Below are 19,468 nucleotides of genomic sequence, written 5' to 3'. Positions count from 1 at the left end.
CGTTTGAATGCAGTAGCAGCATGGAGCTGTTATATAGCTCCATGGCAGCTAGCAGCACCGATATTTTTTTAACTAGGGGTAATAGGGGGGGGGGGGGATGTTGCACCCACAAATGTAATAACGCCCACAAATGTAATAACACTTTACCCACAAATGTAATAACGCCCACAAACGTAATAACACTTTACCCACAAATGTAATAATTTCACCCACAAATGTAATAATGCACTTTACCCACAAATGTAATAATTTTTGATCGCCCACAAATGTAATAATGACTTTACCCACAAATGTAATAAATTTGAAGGGATTTTTGGCGAATCCGTTCTAAACTAAAATCCTATAGTAATGCCTTCATAAAGCACAAATGTGCAAAGTCTTTTTTCCAGACCCGGTTAATAAAACATTATAGTACAAGTCCAAAGTCTTTTTCCAGACCCGGTTGTTTCAAAATTATAATGTACGTCCAAAGTCTTTTTTCCAGACCCGGTTGTTACAAAAATGATAATTTATGTCCAAAGTCTTTTTTCCAGACCCGGTTGATTCAAAAATTATAATATACGTCCAAAGTCTTTTTTCCAGACCCGGTTGTTTCAAAAATTGTAATATAAATCCAAAGTCTTTTTTCCAGACCCGGTTGTTTAAAAATTTTTAATATAAGTCCAAAGTCTTTTTTTCAGATCCGGTTGTTCAAACTACGATAATGATATTCTAGTGGAATAAAATGAGAATCGAGCTTAGTCTTTTCTCCAGACCCAGTCAATTAAAACTCTCTTGTATATATTAAATAACGTTGTTGTTGTTGTTGTTATCTTGGGTTTTGAGGCGCGTGTCATTCAGATATGAATATTTACGCCTATGATCATGGAAATATAGTGTAGTCTTTTATCCAGACCCAGATCTTTCAAATAACAAGTGAATAATAATAATAATAATAAATTAGTAATAATAAAAAAGCAAACAACGACACACGATCCTCTTTATGTTGAAAAACATGGAAATATAGCGTAGTCTTTCCTCCAGACCCAGTTATAAAAGTCATCTAAAACACAACAACAAAACAAAGACCCTGCAATCATATCAACATTGAATAACTGTTATTGTTGTTGTTTTAGCTTATACGGTTCGTGTCATTCAGTAGTGAATATTTGCGCCGTCCAAAGAAACATGGAAATATGGGATAGTCTTTCCTCCAGACCCAGATCTTTCAAATAACAAATGAATAATAATAATAATAATAAATTAGTAATAATAAGAAAGCAAACAAAGACCCACGATCGTATTTATGTTGAATAACATGGAAATATAGCGTTGTCTTTATTCCAGAAACAGACCTTTCAAATAACAAATGAATAATGATAATAAATTAGTAATAATAAAAAAAAAAACAAAGACCCACGATCCTATTTATGTTGAAAACATGAAAATATAACGTAGTCTTTCCTCCAGACCCAGTTATAAAAGTCATTTAAAACACAACAACAAGACAAAGACCCTGCAATCTTATCAACATTGAATAACATGGAAATATGGTGTAGTCTTTCCTCCAGACCCAATTACTTCAAAATAACAAAAATTATTAAAAAAGAATAACAGAATCTAAGGCCCAACTATCCTTCAAACTAAGAACCTTCAATAAATAAAAGTTTAGAGAGTTTTCTTTATTCTAGACCTTGTCATTTCAAAAATAAGATAAATGTAATCCTCATAACTAAGAGTCAATCATATTCTTATGCCTGTCAACATAAATAAGATGATTGGGGGAGTATTTCATCAATATTTATGTCCGACAAGTTGTCAGATCTGACAACTGTCCTTGATGTTGATTGGCTAAGAAGCAGTGCTACCAGTGTCGGATAAAACGTCAGACAACTCCTTTCATGAAATGCTCCACGGGCTCTAAGTTTTGATGTTGTTTTTTATTATAAATTTCTTTGCCTGGAAAAAAAAATGAATGTTTAATTGCATCATTTATTACAGGATGTTAGGCTGGAAGAGGGTAAATTTTTTTTGGTTCTGTTTTTTTTTTCAATAAACTGGTCTGGTCAAATTAAGTATGCGTTATCACAAAGGTTTTATAGTTTGGAAGATGCTGGGGTCTAAGTTTTAAGATTAATGTTTCGCTTAATTTGTATTTTAAAGAGAACTGGGTGAGAGGTAAAGACAACACTCTAAGCCCAAGCATTTTAAGTGGGTTTAATTTTGAAGATTGGTCTTAGCTGTGATTTTTTTTTTCAATATTTGTTTATCTTTTAAATAACCGGGTCTAGACGAAAGACTAAGCATAATACTCGTGTTATTCCACAAGAATAAGAATATGACAAAGTCTTTTGTTTTTAAGATTGTTTAAATCATTTTTAAATTACTGGGTCTGGAATAAAGACAACGCTCTAAACATGTGCTTTTCTACATGCATGGTCTTAATTTGGAGGATTGTTGGTTCTAAGATTCGTTTTTTTTTGGGGGGGTGGGTTTTATTGATTTTTTATTCTTGAAATAATTGTGTCTGGAGGAAAGTCGATCTTCGACAATCGGTCTTCATGTTATTCCACAGTAATTAGATTATTGGGTATTCGTTTTAGAATATTTGTATAAACTTTTTTATTTTTTTCAAATAATAAAGTCTGGAGAAAGGATGTTTGCTTTACCCATGCATTATTACAATGTTTTGTAGGGGTCGTAGTATTATTAAAAAAAACTGGGTGTGGGGTAAAGACATATTTTTTTTACTGGGTGAAACTTTGGAAAATTGGTCTTAGATTTGAAGTTTTTTAATTCATTTTTATTAGCTGGGTCTGGAGGAAAGACTTTGGACTTATATTGTAATTGTTTAATTATCTGGGTCTGGAAAAAAGACTTTGCACTTTTGTGCTATATGAACGCATTGCTATAGGGTTTAGTTTTTAGTTTTAAGTAACCGGGTCTGGAGAAAAGACTACGCTTGATTCTCAATTTACTCTTAGCCCATGTATTCACAATATACGCCGTATAAGTCGAAACAACAACAAAGACATTAATTCCGCCAGTTTTAATTAATTTGGTCTGGAGAAAAGACTAAGCTCGATTCTCATTTTTTTCTGGAATACCATTAATGTAACTTAGTTTGTACTTATATTATAATTTTTGAAATAACCGGGTCTGGAAAAATGACTTTGGATTTATATTATTTATATATTTATATATATTGGAAAAAGACTTTGGACTTATATTATAATTTTTTAAGCAACCGGGTCTGGAAAAAAGACTTTGGACTTATATTGTAATTGTTTAATTATCCGGGTCTGGAAAAAAGACTTTGCACTTTTGTGCTATATGAACGCATTGCTATAGGGTTTAGTTTTTAGTTTTAAGTAACCAGGTCTGGAGAAAAGACTACGCTTGATTCTCAATTTACTCTTAGCACATCAATTCACAATATACGCCGTATAAGTTGAAACAACAAAGACATTAATTCCACTAGTTTTAATTAACTGGGTCTGGAGAAAAGACTAAGCTCGATTCTTATTTTTATTCCACTGGAATATCATTATCGTATCTTAGTATGGACTTATATTATAATTTTTGAAATAAACGGGTCTGGAAAAAGACTTTGGACTTATATAATTTTTTTTTAAACAACCGGGTATGGAAAAAAGACTTTGGATGTATATTATAATTTTTGAAACAACCGGGTCTGGAAAAAAGACTTTGGACTTATATTATAATTTTTTAAACAACCGGGTCTGAAAAAAAGACTTTGGACTTATATTAAATTTTTTTAAACAACCGGGTCTGGAAAAAAGACTTTGGACTTATATTATAATTTTTTAAACAACCGGGTCTGAAAAAAAGACTTTGGACTTATATTAAATTTTTTTAAACAACCGGGTCTGGAAAAAAGACTTTGGATTTATATTACAATTTTTGAAACAACCGGGTCTGGAAAAAAGACTTTGGACATATATTATAATTTTTGAATCAACCGGGTCTGGAAAAAAGACTTTGGACTTATATTATAATTTTTGAAACAACCGGGTCTGAAAAAAAGACTTTGGACTTGCATTATAATTTTTGAATTAACCGGGTCTGGAAAAAAGACTTTGGACGTATATTATAGTTTTGAAACAACCGGGTCTGGAAAAAGACTTTGGACTTGTACTATAATGTTTAATTAATTGGGTCTGGAAAAAAGACGCATTACTTTAGGATTTTAGTTTAGAACGGATTCGCCAAATATCCCTTCAAATTTATTACATTTGTGGGTAAAGTCATTATTACATTTGTGGGCCATCAAAAATTATTACATTTGTGGGTAAAGTGCATTATTACATTTGTGGGTGAAATTATTACATTTGTGGGTAAAGTGTTATTACATTTGTGGGCGTTATTACATTTGTGGGTAAAGTGTTATTACATTTGTGGGCGTTATTACATTTGTGGGCGTTATTACATTTGTGGGTGCAACACACCCCCCCCCCCAAAAAAAAAAAAAAACTGAAACCTGCTCGAAATTGTCTTAGTATGGCATCTTCAGTTCATAAAACAGTTTGGTACTTTGGACCTTCTGATGGGGTCATGTCGTACGATGGACTATCGTCCGATATAGAGGTTCCCGGTTGGTTATCAGAAAGCTTGGTGTTCTTATCTGTTATAATAACAGTGTCGTACTTTCGACCATCTGATGGGGTAATGTCGTACGACATAGAAGTACCTGGTTGCTTATCACATAGCATAGTTTCCTCATATTTATTTTTCATTGCAAAGTTAAATACATTTGAAATGATTGAATGAACTAACTAATTAAAAGAATAACAATTTTTTGTTTTCATTTTCCTTCTTATAAAATTGGCTCTCATTGATTCAACTCAGCCGTTAACTACTGCACCCCCCCCCCCAAAAAAAAAAAAAAACCTGAAACCTGCTCGAAATTGTCTTAGTATGGCATCTTCAGTTCATAAAACAGATTCGTACTTTGGACCTTCTGATGGGGTAATGTCGTACGATGGACTATCGTCCGACATAGAGGTTCCCGGTTGGTTATCAGAAAGCTTGGTGTTCTTATCTGTTATAATAACAGTGTCGTACTTTCGACCATCTGATGGGGTATTGTCGTACGACGGACTATCGTCCGACATAGAGGTGCCCGGTTGGTTATCAGATTGCTTAGTGTTCTTATCTGTTATAATAACAGATTCGTACTTTGGACCTTCTGATGGGGTAATGTCGTACGATGGACTATCGTCCGACATAGAGGTTCCCGGTTGGTTATCAGAAAGCTTGGTGTTCTTATCTGTTATAATAACAGTGTCGTACTTTCGACCATCTGATGGGGTATTGTCGTACGACGGACTATCGTCCGACATAGAGGTGCCCGGTTGGTTATCAGATTGCTTAGTGTTCTTATCTGTTATAATAACAGTGTCGTACTTTCGACCATCTGATGGGGTATTGTCGTACGACGGACTATCGTCCGACATAGAGGTGCCCGGTTGGTTATCAGATAGCTTAGTGTTCTTATCTGTTATAATAACAGTGTCGTACTTTCGACCATCTGATGGGGTATTGTCGTACGACGGACTATCGTCCGACATAGAGGTGCCCGGTTGGTTATCAGATAGCTTAGTGTTCTTATTTGTTATAATAACAGTGTCGTACTTTCGACCATCTGATGGGGTATTGTCGTACGACGGACTATCGTCCGACATAGAGGTGCCCGGTTGGTTATCAGATAGCTTTGTGTTCTTATCTGTTATAATAATAGTTTCGTACTTTCGACCATCTGATGGGGTATTGTCGTACGACGGACTATCGTCCGACATAGAGGTGCCCGGTTGGTTATCAGATAGCTTAGTGTTCTTATCTGTTATAATAACAGTGTCGTACTTTCGACCATCTGATGGGGTATTGTCGTACGACGGACTATCGTCCGACATAGAGGTGCCCGGTTGGTTATCAGATAGCATAGTTTCCTCATCTTGCGTAGATCCTCCTGAAGGATATTTCTTCTGACTCTCCCTACATGTTAATAAAAAAATGACAACAGATTGGTACATGTTTGTGAATTAGTCACCAAACTGAAAAAAAGAGAAATCGTTTCTAGATCACTTCCTATTGAGTAGACAATAGGGAAACAATGAACTTTTCCTTTCCCTAATCAGCTAATCAAGGTTTGGGTACTGACCATGTATACGGGGATGACCAAATAGTGACTATGTGCCAAATTATCCTCAAATTTGGCTATCCTTTGAAAAAGAAATTCGTGAAGACAAGATGGGTCTTTGAGTTATTATATATTTTCTGTAGGGCGCCTTTATCATGTATATAGGAGCCCAGTTTAGGGAATAGATGAAAATATATAGGCCTACTCGCCTACTCAATTAATGTATTTTTCCTTTTGTTACTAAGATGCTCAAATAAAATAATGACACCCTTTTATTAAAATAAATCAATAATAACAACAACAATAATGATAACAATAACCGTAATAAACACAACCCCTTTGCGAATGGGCATCCCCCTACCTGAAAGTATGGGTCTTTGTATTTAATTCTTTATTTATAACAATTAATAATGTTGTAAGTTGTACCTGCTGATCCACTATACTTAAATAAATGAAAATTAAAAAAATCTTCAGCACGGGTATTCAGCATTTTCTCTGCTAGGCAAAACAAAAAGACATTGGTTTGACTCACCTCTGGGTAGAAAGAATGTCTTGATGATCCGTTGGAGTGTTCTGGATGTATGTCATAGGATCTGTCTTGGTGGGTTTGTTGAAGTAATAGATGAGAGCTACAGAGATCCAACCCAACGTGTTAGAGCAGAGTAAAGACACTAGCATCCACTGAATGGTAGGACACATCTTACAAAAATACTTGCAGGGTGGTGGTGGAGGAGGAGGAACCACTGTATATGATATTAAAACAAATAGAGATGGGAAGTCGTAATTGAATATATTTCAGCACGAATTTTGATAATAAGACAGATCAGCGTTGGTCATTATAATTTGCAACTTTTCTCTGATTAACCTTCAACGTTCTTCGAACAACAAGATAAGAATTATCGAAACGGTGAAACAGAAAACAAATAAAGGGTTCATTTGAAACTTATTTCAATGACACGTATAATCTATTAACACTCGAGCAAAATGTCTCACATGATATGATAAGTGTACAGGGTTCACTTGTATTTTTTTCCTTTCCACAAACCAATATGGTGAGTCTGATCATGGACCTATGAAGAGATGGACATTCATCGCATAGATAATATCTTTTAGCGAAAGTATTTCATTAACAAGCGGTTATCCAGAGTCTAGACATCAAGGGCGTAGTTGGAAATCTATGGTGGCCCTGAAGGGACATCGCAAATATAGACCAAATCGCGAATATTCACGACGAAATTGGCGACGAAATTCACGACATCGTGAATTTCGTCGCCAATTTCGTCGCTAATTATTCACGACGAAATTCACGACGTCGTGAATTTCGTCGCCAATTTCGTCGTGAATTTGTTTTGCTTGCCTGGGCGGTATGCGGGTTGAAACCAATTCGTCTGCTGCTAATTCCTCCACTGCATGGTTGATCTACATTCATTTATATAGTGACATGAAAGATTCTTTTTATTTCCATGTCTTCCCCTCATCTTATTTTTTTAACTCGTCTTCCTCCTCTTCTTTTTTTCTCCTCTCTTTTCCCTCCTTTTTTGTTAAAAATTGGGCGAATTTAAGGAAAATAAAATTGATATTACACCAACTAGTTATGAGACGAAATGGTCATAGACGAACTGGTGATTAGACGAAGTGATGACTGGACCAATGTTTATTGGACCATATGGTTGTTAGGCGAAAAGTTAATGGACAGAATTGCATTAGACTAAATGAATGTAGATCGACCCTGCAGAGGAGGAATTAGCAGCAGACGAATTGGTTTCAACTTGCATACCGCGCGCGCCCAGGCAAGCAAAACAAATTCACGACGAAATTGGCGACGAAATTCACGACGTCGTGAATTTCGTCGTGAATATTCAAATTGACGACGAAATTCACGACGAAATTGGCGACGTCGTGAATTTCGTCGTGAATATTCGCGATTTGGTCTATTTGCGATGTCCCTTCAGGGCCACCATAGAAATCTCTCCGCCTGGCGATCTTGGCGCGGACAGGTGGTCCAATTTTACGACTTTGATGACGAAAAATTATCGGCGGGGAGATTTCGCTCCTACCTCCTCACTTTACTTCGTGGTGTTCAGTGTAGCGGGTCGTATTATTTTCTATCGCTTGTTTGATTACTTCCAATTTCTACAAATTTTGACGCTTTGCTGCACTGGTTTAACATATTTATGTTAGGAAAAATCAGGACGCTTCGCTGGTATTACTTTTTTCTTGTTTGAAGTTACAGTTTCTTTGGACGCTTTGCAGGGATTTGAGTCTCTTAACTCGTCGTTTGTTTATACTCCTTGCGATATTACGACCTGCCTGGTGTTTAATACATTCTAACTTTTGACAATTTTTCGGAATTCGTTGAATTTACCTCAGTACACCATCCTCCTATTTTGACAATTATTGAAGTAGTTGAATTTACCACAGTTTATCAGCCTCCTGTCTGCCTGTTTTCTGTGCTCGGATTCTAATTTACGCTAACTTTTGGCGGCCTCTGTCTTTCCGCGTCATCTTTTGGAGTAGTTGAAAATGCCGAAAGTCAAACAGGGAAGGAAAAATGCTATCAAGTCTGCAACGCCTCGTCGCACGCGGAAGGCTGGGATTGGGAGTGCATCGTCCACCTCGGTCGTCGAAGAGGACGTCGCCGGAGCTAGAGCTGGAGCCGGCACGGGAATTTAAACGGTGAGTCTGTTTCTGTAGGGGCTCCCTGGCCCATAGTTACCCCTCCCGGCGCTGCGCATAGTTCCGAGGCAACCCATGAAATTCAGGCGCTTTCACATCCCCCTGATACTCCTGTTACGTGAGGTTCCTGTTGGGATTAAAGAAAAGATTTGGAGTGGTGAATACTTTGATCTCGGTTTGCTGCTAAAAAGGGACGGCGCGCAGGTAGATTCCGCTCAATCATTCAGCCTCTGTTCTACGGGGGCTGCAGTAGTTTTGCGGCCACAGAGCAAGCCCCCTGTGCTGTCTAATATTGAACAGTGGACATCAGCTTTTCTGATATTCACGTCGATATATCTAGAGCGTCATCCAGCCCGGGCTCGGGAATTAGTAAAGTACATGGACATCGTACGTTCCATTGTTAGATATGGGGGGTTCAATTGGCGGTCTTATGATGCGCAATTTCGCCTCCGTCAGGCGTGTCAGCCTTTTATATCATGGGCGTCAATCGACTCTGAACTATGGCTGACAATCGCAACAGCGAGCCACGGTTTTCAATATCCCGCCTCGTCATCCCTCGCCTCTAGGAGTCAGCCCTTTCGTCCATACGGGCGGGGAGCAAGCCGCACGCCCCCGTCTCGTCAGTATGGTTCGAACCGCGTCGGCAGACCCCGACCTCCACTGCTCTGTTTCGCATTCAATGACACCGGGTCATGCAGCAGAGTTAACTGCCGTTTTCTGCACAGATGCAGAAACTGTTCCGCAACCTCCCATGGCGCCCACGCCTGCGTCAAACCCACCGCCGCCGCCAGTAGCAAACGGGTGCCCGGCCCAAACACCAATTAATTTGAAACGCATGCTTCCTTTTCTTAATAAGTACGCCAGACGCGATGATGCCGCGCAACTTATTTCTGGGTTCCGATTTGGGTTCTCTTTTGGTTTTACCGGGATCCGTCACCCTGTTTCTTCACGAAATCTGAAATCGGCAGGGGAGCTGAAGGATATTTTAAAGGATAAGATTAAAAAAGAAATTGGCCTGGGTAGAATTGCTGGTCCTTTCCAATATCCCCCCCTTTCCGATTTTTGTCTGCTCCCCTATAGGGCTTGTTCCCAAGCGTTCCCCGGGGGAATTTCACCTTATTCAACATCTCTCAGCTCCTCGAGGTCATTCGGTCAATGAGTTTATTGACTCGGATCTATGCTCCGTATCATACACTTCGTTCGATGAAGCTGTTAATCTTGTTTCACGCCTCGGTCGAGGTGCATTTATGGGCAAGGCAGATATCAAATCCGCATTTCGCCTACTGCCGGTCCACCCTACTGATTTTAAACTCCTCGGTTTCTGCGTAGACGGTGAATATTTTTACGACAAATGTTTGCCTATGGGTTGTGCTATATCATGTGCGCACTTTGAACGGTTTAGCACTTTTCTCGAGTCTTGTTGTCGCAAACTAGCTAATACTGACCGCATTCTGCTTTATCTAGACGATTTCTTCTTCGCCGGCGCTTCGCGCGAGGGACTTTCATCGCTTAGATAATGAATTCACTAACAGGTGACTGTAATTGTCATCTGAATGACATTATCTTCATACTAGTCTTCTTTGGTCCTATGATCGTCACCGTGAGAAGGGACTGAAACAGTTCGTGACTGGACATTTATATTTCACAAATTATATGCGCAATTGATAACAAATCAATTAAATAATGGGAAATCGATGTACAGTTTTTGTTTACCTTTGTTAATCTTATAGTTCCATGTGTTTTATTTGGGGATATGTCTGCATATTTCAATATTGTGATTGTTTACCATTTAAAATTCAATTTTCCCAAGTTTCTCCATAATATTCCAGATATACGTGGCACATAACATGTATAGATCGTGTATCTCTCAATGTTATTGAGGTCCTTATGTGTGAGCAGTAGTTAGCGGATCGAATAATATCATATCTATGTATCAAATATCACTAAGACCTTTTATAATATATGTATACATACATGATTAATGAATGAAAAAAAAATCAATCAACCATCCATAATTCTGATAAAATGATGACCTAAGATCTACTCACGTGCTAGAATTGTAATTACCGATGGTTCGCCTTCCTTTTCACAGCTCACGGTGGTTACTGTCATGTTATATTTCATGCAAGGAATAGGTAGATTGGTACATGTAAACATGGTGGTGTCAGCATCAAGAAGAGCTGGTTCTTTACCTGGTCCATCTGAACAGGTCACTTTATAACCATCATACGTGCCATGAGGTGGTGACCAACAAGCCGAGATGGAATCATTGGTTGCTCCACATTCAGCCAAGTTAGTTACATGTGAAGGAACTATAGAAGAAAACAATACTCAATTTGTCAGACACTTAGACTAGATTTTGTTTCACTTGAAATGTGCTTGGTGTTAACAGCTACAAACGAAATACTAGTAGTCATAATCCATCTGATGAAATTTATTCAAGGCACTGATACCTTTCGATGGGGGGAACACAGAGGACGGGGGTTAAGATTGCGGTGGGGTATCAATCTTTAGATGTCGATTCTCGTTGCTTTTAAGAAAACAAAGATGTCCAGTATTCTCAATGGATATCAGTTTATCATCATACTAAGATGAATTATGATTGATGGAACAACTTGGTTCGCTCTCAACACAATCACACAATGTTGTGACTGTGATGTGGAGTCCACATATTCCAGGTGTGGCTATACCAGCCTACGTTGTTGTAGTACTGCGCCTGCTTGGTCTGATTTCACATTTTGATTTCTCCTATTTTTCTCACCTTCCTCAATATTTCCCTCAATTCTTCTTCCTAGGTGCCTTCTACTATCCATTTAAATCACTATGATTTGATGCAAATTCGAAAATACCTGTCCTTTTCGAGAAAAGGGATAATTCTGGACACCTCTCAAACAACCGTGGTAGTCTTGAAAAACGCCCTCTTAAACGGAATAGAATTTTTAAGTGTTTATGCCAATTTTATTTTTTCCCTTTTTAATCAAGTCTACTTTTTATTGGGTTGGACTTGTCCTTTATGCTCGCAAAATGTCGGTATGTTAGAATAGGCCATCTCTATTTCGATATGTCATCCTACTCTAAGGCCACATATGTTTGCCATGTTCAAACCTATACCAATAAGACATTTTAGTATACATGTATACATACATGATTAATGAATGAACGAATGAATGAATCAATCAATCAACTATCCATAATGATAATGATAATTACCTAAGATCGACTCTCGTGCTAGAATTGTAATTACTGATGGTTCGCCTTCCTTTTCACAGCTCACGGTAGTTACTGTAATGTTATATTTCATGCAAGGAATAGATAGATTGGTACATGTAAACACGGTGGTGTTGGCCTTAAGAAGAGTTGGTTCTCTACCTGAACAAGTCACTTTATAACCATCATACATGCCAAGAGGTGGTGACCAACAGGCTGAGATGGAATCATTGGTTGCTCCACATTCAGTCAAGTTAGCTACCTGTGAACATGGTGGAGGAGCTATAGAAGAAAATAAAAATCAATTTGTCAGACACTTAGACTAAATTTTGTTTCACTTGAAATGTGGTTGGAGCTAACAGCTTCAAACGAAATAGTTATGATAGTCATGATTCATCTGATGAAATTTATTCAAGGCACTGATATTTTTTCGATGGCGGAAACACAGAGGACGGGGGTCAAGATTAATGTGGGGTATCAATCTTGAGATGTCGATTCTCGTTGCTTTTAAGAAAACAAAGATGTTCAATATTCCCCCAAGCATGGACATCAGTTTATCATCATACTAAAATGAATTATGATTGATGGAACAACCAACCTGTTGCAAGAATGATCGATCTTGGTTCGCTCTCAACACAATCACACAATGTTGTGACTGTGATGTGGAGTCCACATATTCCAGGTGTGGCTATAATACCAGCCTACGTTGTTGTATTACTGCGCCTGCTTTGTCTGAATCCACATTTTGATTTCTCCTATTTTTCTCACCTTCCTCAATGTTTCCCTCCATTCTACTTTCTAGGTGCCTTCTATTATCCATTTTAATTACTATGATTTGATGCAAATTCGAAAATACTCGTCCTTTCCGAGCAAAAGGATGATTTCTGGACTCAAACAACCGTGGTTGTCTTGAAAAACGCCATCTTAAACGGTCTAGAAATTTAAGTGTTTATGCTAATTCCATTTTTCTCTTGTTAATCAAGTCTCCTTTTCATTGGGGTGGACTTGTCTTTTAAGCTTGCAAAATGTCCCAGGTAAGTTAGATTAGGCCATCTATATTTCGATATGTCATCCTACTTTAGGACCACACCTGTTTGCCATTTTCAAACCAATACCAATAATACATTTTAGTATACATGTATACATACATGATTAATGAATAAATGAATCGATCAATGAATCAATCAATCAATCATCCATAATTCTGATAATGATAATGACCTAAGATCGACTCACGTGCTAGAATTGTAATTACCGATGGTTCGCCTTCCTTTTCACAGCAAACGGTAGTTACTGTCATGTTATATTTAATGCAAGGAATAGGTAGATTGGTACATGTAAACATGGTGGTGTTGGCATCAAGACGAGTTGGTCCTCTACCTGGTCCATCTGAACAAGTCACTTTATAACCATCGTACATACCATGAGGTGGTGACCAACAGGCTGAGATGGAATCATGGGTTGCTCCACATTCAATCGAGTTAGTCACCTGTGAAGGAACTATAGAAGAAAACAAAAATCAATTTGTCAGACACTTAGACTAGATTTTGTTTCACTTGAAATGTGCTTGGTGTTAACAACTACAAACGAAATAGTCACAAGGCGGGAACACAGAGGACGGGGGTCAAGATTGCGGTGGGGTATCAAGCTGTAGAAGCCGATTCTCGTTGCTTTAAGAAAACAAAGATGTCCAGTATTCCCCATGGATATATTATATTCCAGGTGTGGCTATACCAGCCTACGACGTTGTAGTACTGCGCCTGCTTGGTCTGAATCCACATTTTGATTTCTCCTATTTTTCTCACCTTCCTCAATATTTTCCCCAATTTTTCTTCCTAAGGGCCTTCTACTATCCATTTAAATTACTATGATTTAATCAAGTCTACTTTTTATTGGGTTGGACCTGTCTTTTAAGCTTGCAAAATGTCCCAGGTAAGTTAGAATAGGCCATCTATTTTTCGATATGTCATCCTACATGTACTTTAAGACCACACCTGTTTGCCATTTTCAAACCTATACCAATAAGACATTTTAGTATACATGTATACATACATGATTAATGAATGAATCAATGAATGAATGAATCAATCAATCAATCATCCATAATTCTGATAATGATAATGACATAAGATCGACTCACGTGTTAGAATTGTAATTACCGATGGTTCGGCTTCCTTTTCATAGCAAACGGTAGTTACTGCCATGTTATATTTCATGCAAGGAATAGGTAGATTGGTACATGTAAACATGGTGGTGTCAGCATCAAGACGAGTTGGTTCTCTACCTTGTCCATCTGAACAAGTCACTTTATAACCATCGTACATACCATGAGGTGGTGACCAACAGGCTGAGATGGAATCATGGGTTGCTCCACATTCAATCAAGTTCACCTGTGAACATGGTGGAGGAGCTATAGAAGAAAACAAAAATCAATTTGTCAGACACTTAGACTAGATTTTGTTTCACTTGAAATGTGCTTGGTGTTAACAGCTACAAACGAAATACTATAGTAGTCATGATTCATCTGATGAAATTTATTCAACACACTAATATTTTTCGAAGGCGGGAACACAGAGGACGGGGGTCAAGATTGCGGTGGGGTATCAAGCTTTAGATGCCGATTCTCGTTGCTTTTAAGAAAACAAAGATGTCCAGTATTCCCCATGGATATATTATATTCCAGGTGTGGCTATACCAGCCTACGATGTTGTAGTACTGCGCCTGCTTGGTCTGAATCAACATTTTGATTCTCCTATTTTTCTCACCTTCCTCAATATTTCCCCCAATTCTTCTTCCTAGGTGCCTTCTACTATCCATTTAAATTACTATGATTTAATCAAGTCTACTTTTTATTGGGGTGGACTTGTCCTTCAAGCTCGCAAAATGTCCCAGGTAAGTTAGAAGAGGCCATCTATATTTCGATATGTCATCCTACATGTACTTTAAGACCACACCTGTTTGCCATTTTCAAACCTATACCAATAAGACATTTTAATATACATGTATACATACATGATTAATGAATGAATGAATGAATCAATCAATCATCCATAATTCTGATAATGATAATGACATAAGATCGACTCACGTGTTAGAATTGTAATTACCGATGGTTCGGCTTCCTTTTCATAGCAAACGGTAGTTACTGCCATGTTATATTTCATGCAAAGAATAGGTAGATTGGTACATGTAAACATGGTGGTGTCAGCATCAAGACGAGTTGGTTCTCTACCTGGTCCATCTGAACAAGTCACTTTATAACCATCGTACATACCATGAGGTGGTGACCAACAGGCTGAGATGGAATCATGGGTTGCTCCACATTCAATCAAGTTAGTCACCTGTGAAGGAACTATAGAAGAAAACAAAAATCAATTTGTCAGACACTTAGACTAGATTTTGTTTCACTTGAAATGTGCTTGGTGTTAACAACTACAAACGAAATAGTCATCCATCTAATGAAATTCATTCAAGGCACTAATACTTTTCGAAGGCGGGAACACAGAGGACGGGGGTCAAGATTGCGGTGGGGTATCAAGCTTTAGAAGCCGATTCTCGTTGCTTTAAGAAAACAAAGATGTCCAGTATTCCCCATGGATATATTAAATTCCAGGTGTGGCTATGCCAGCCTACGATGTTGTAGTACTGCGCCTGCTTGGTCTGAATCCACATTTTGATTTCTCCTATTTTTCTCACCTTCCTCAATATTTTCCCCAATTTTTCTTCCTAGGTGCCTTCTACTATCCATTTAAATTACTATGATTTAATCAAGTCTACTTTTTATTGGGTTGGACTTGTCTTTTAAGCTTGCAAAATGTCCCAGGTAAGTTAGATTAGGCCATCTATATTTCGATATGTCATCCTACTTTAAGACCACACCTGTTTGCCATTTTCAAACCTATACCAATAAGACATTTTAGTATACATGTATACATACATGATTAATGAATGAATGAATGAATGAATGAATCAATCAATCAATCAATCATCCATAATTCTGATAATGATAATGACATAAGATCGACTCACGTGTTAGAATTTTAATTACCGATGGTTCGGTTTCCTTTTCATAGTAAACGGTAGTTACTGCCATGTTATATTTCATGCAAGGAATAGGTAGATTGGTACATGTAAACATGGTGGTGTCAGCATCAAGACGAGTTGGTTCTCTACCTGGTCCATCTGAACAAGTCACTTTATAACCATCGTACATACCATGAGGTTGTGACCAACAGGCTGAGATGGAATCATGGGTTGCTCCACATTCAATCAAGTTCACCTGTGAACATGGTGGAGGAGCTATAGAAGAAAACAAAAATCAATTTGTCAGACACTTAGACTAGATTTTGTTTCACTTGAAATGTGCTTGGTGTTAACAGCTACAAACGAAATACTATAGTTGTCATGATTCATCTGAATAAATTTATTCAAGACACCAATATTTTTCGAAGGCGGGAACACAGAGGACGGGGGTCAAGATTGCGGTGGGGTATCAAGCTTTAGATGCCGATTCTCGTTGCTTTTAAGAAAACAAAGATGTCCAGTATTCCCCATGGATATATTATATTCCAGGTGTGGCTATACCAGCCTACGATGTTGTAGTACTGCGCCTGCTTGGTCTGAATCAACATTTTGATTTCTCCTATTTTTCTCACCTTCCTCAATATTTCCCCCAATTCTTCTTCCTAGGTGCCTTCTACTATCCATTTAAATTACTATGATTTAATCAAGTCTACTTTTTATTGGGGTGGACTTGTCCTTCAAGCTCGCAAAATGTCCCAGGTAAGTTAGAAGAGGCCATCTATATTTCGATATGTCATCCTACATGTACTTTAAGGCCACACCTGTTTGCCATTTTCAAACCTATACCAATAAGACATTTTAATATACATGTATACATACATGATTAATGAATGAATCAATCAATCAATCAATCATCCATAATTCTGATAATGATAATGACCTAAGATCGACTCACGTGCTAGAATTGTAATAACTGATGGTTCGCCTTCCTTTTCACAGCTCATGGTAGTTACTGTAATGTTATATTTCATGCAAGGAATAGGTAGATTGGTACATGTAAACATGGTGGTGTCGGCATCAAGACGAGTTGGTTCTTTACCTGAACAAGGTCCTAGATTTGGTAGCAAAGACTTTTTTTTTGCTTGTCAATTTTTTTCCTGTAAAAAATGCCCCCCCCCCCTTGGAAAATCCTGGATTCGCCATGAGTGACAAATTGTTAATTTATTCATTCTCAGAGTAAGACAATAGTTACCTAGACATATCAACGGTGGAGGTAGGGGCGGTGGTTCCGTACATGAACAAAAAAGATTCGTCGTGTAAGAGATGCATGGATCGTCAGGTACGTTAGCAAAGACGCCGACACAAGTTAGGATTGTCAAGACTACAGCAACTTTATAGTCCTGTGAAAATAATGATAATTTAAAAAGAAATTGCTCATGCATATAAAGTGTCCCGGCAAAAATCAAGATGCTGTTCGATAATTCGTTTGTCTGATTTCGAAACGGAAAAGGGAAACAAGACCTGCTCAATTTTTTGTTTCGCCAAAGCAAAAACTAAAAGTTAAAATATATAAAAACAGTAAAATGGAAAAAACGAACCGTTATCCTTTTTCCCTATTTTTCTTATTTCACTCTTGATACCAATTATTTTATCAACGACAATTTATCTTTTTTGAATCTCAGAATCAGTTTTCACTCAATATTTCTAGGGGCAGCGGAGCGAAGTTAACAGGGGGAGGGGCACATTTTCTTTCGAAAAGGTCACTTTCTAAAAAAAAAGACTTATCTAATCCACTCTCGTGACTCATGAAACTTAATAAGGCATGTAGGATTATTCTTACAAGTTTTTCCTTCATAAGTAGTAACGTATAAAAATGAGAATATTGTTTTCTTGTTTCTTACCAATGATGCTGTTATTGAACACCCTTACGTTTTCCTCTACGCAGCGTTTTGTTTCGAGTGGCAACAGTCTCGTATTCCTCGAGATAATTATATGTGAAAGTCATCAATTTAGAATGTGTTTTTCCAGAATCATATAATAAGAACACTAGTTCCAAAGGAAATCGACGCCATCAGAACAAACAGACTGAACATTTTGAACAAACTAGAAAAGAAAAGGGGTATTTATCAAAAGTAAACTATGGGCATATTAATATAGGGCACTTAATAAGAGATTATAAGGGATGAATTTTATTATCAAAAGAAAAAAAGTAGTGAAAGGGGCAATTTTGAAGGGATTATGCGATTAAAGGATGCACTTGCAGAAGGAAGCAGAACGCTATAAAGAAATACGGCACAAAAAGTAGTTTTAAGGACAACTTATCTGATATGATGAAGAGCAGGCATATATGAGAAGGCAAGGGGGCACTCGTTAACACATACAGCGGGTCCTTCTCAGGTGAAAGGGGCACAGAACACGTTCGTCAGGGGCACTTTTCTTGGGTAAAAAGGGGCACTATTTCGAGTTTCGAGAAAGGGAACCTCAGTGTAAGAAGGCAAAGGGGCATTTGCTAACGGCATAAACCATGTCCTTCTCAGGTGAAAAAGGCACAGACCATGTTCAAGAGGGGGCATTTTTTAAAAATAAATTTGCACTTATACGATAAAGGGCACTTGGTAACACCTAAAACGGGTCCTCAGGTGAAAGGGGCACACGTTCGTGAGGGGGCATCTTTCTTGCGTAAAATGGCACCATTTCAGTGGGTCAAATATTGGGGGGGGGGGGGGAGCCACTTTGCCTCCCGCCCCCAGGATCGCCGCCCCTGAATATTTATTTTTTCTTCTTTTTCCTTTTTGAATCAGAAAAACGAATTATCTAGCTTGACTGGAAAAGCAGAATATAAAAATTCTAGATTATGAGCTTTATGGCGATCCCTGGGAGTTAGAGAAAACAAAAGAATTCCACTCAACGTTTTATAGGTGTAGCATAGTGTAGCGGTAGTCAAGTGGAGTGGAGCCTACACGAACATCACGTGAGATAGGGAAAGGGGGAGGCTGAGATGACAAACACTTGAAATTCAGTAGAAATACATGGCTTATAATGATAAATAACTAGTAATTATTTCAGTACAAACGATTTATCATTTCATTCCAATAATAAATGCATGTAGTATTAAACATATTCATTCCAAACAGTGTCTGTATTGCCTCCAAAAATGTTGAATTTAGATGTATTTTATCATTGTTTTTAATTATCGCGAGAAAAACCGGAGAAAGGTTATGAGATATATAGCTTCAGAGCCAAAATGACTGGCGTTGACAAATCAATCATATCAGAGAGTGATTGTGCAGTCTTAAATCACACGATCATATTTATTGAGTTTTCTACTTCCTTGTTAGAGCGACCCCTGTGAGGAGAAAATACTGTAATCTCACCTTGAAATTCACTTGCTTTGATGACCAGTGTTTCATATTTAGGTTAGTT

Source organism: Lytechinus pictus, chromosome 16, assembly GCF_037042905.1.
Source record: "Lytechinus pictus isolate F3 Inbred chromosome 16, Lp3.0, whole genome shotgun sequence".
NCBI lineage: Eukaryota > Metazoa > Echinodermata > Echinoidea > Temnopleuroida > Toxopneustidae > Lytechinus > Lytechinus pictus.
Note: the sequence above shows the minus strand (reverse complement) of the source record.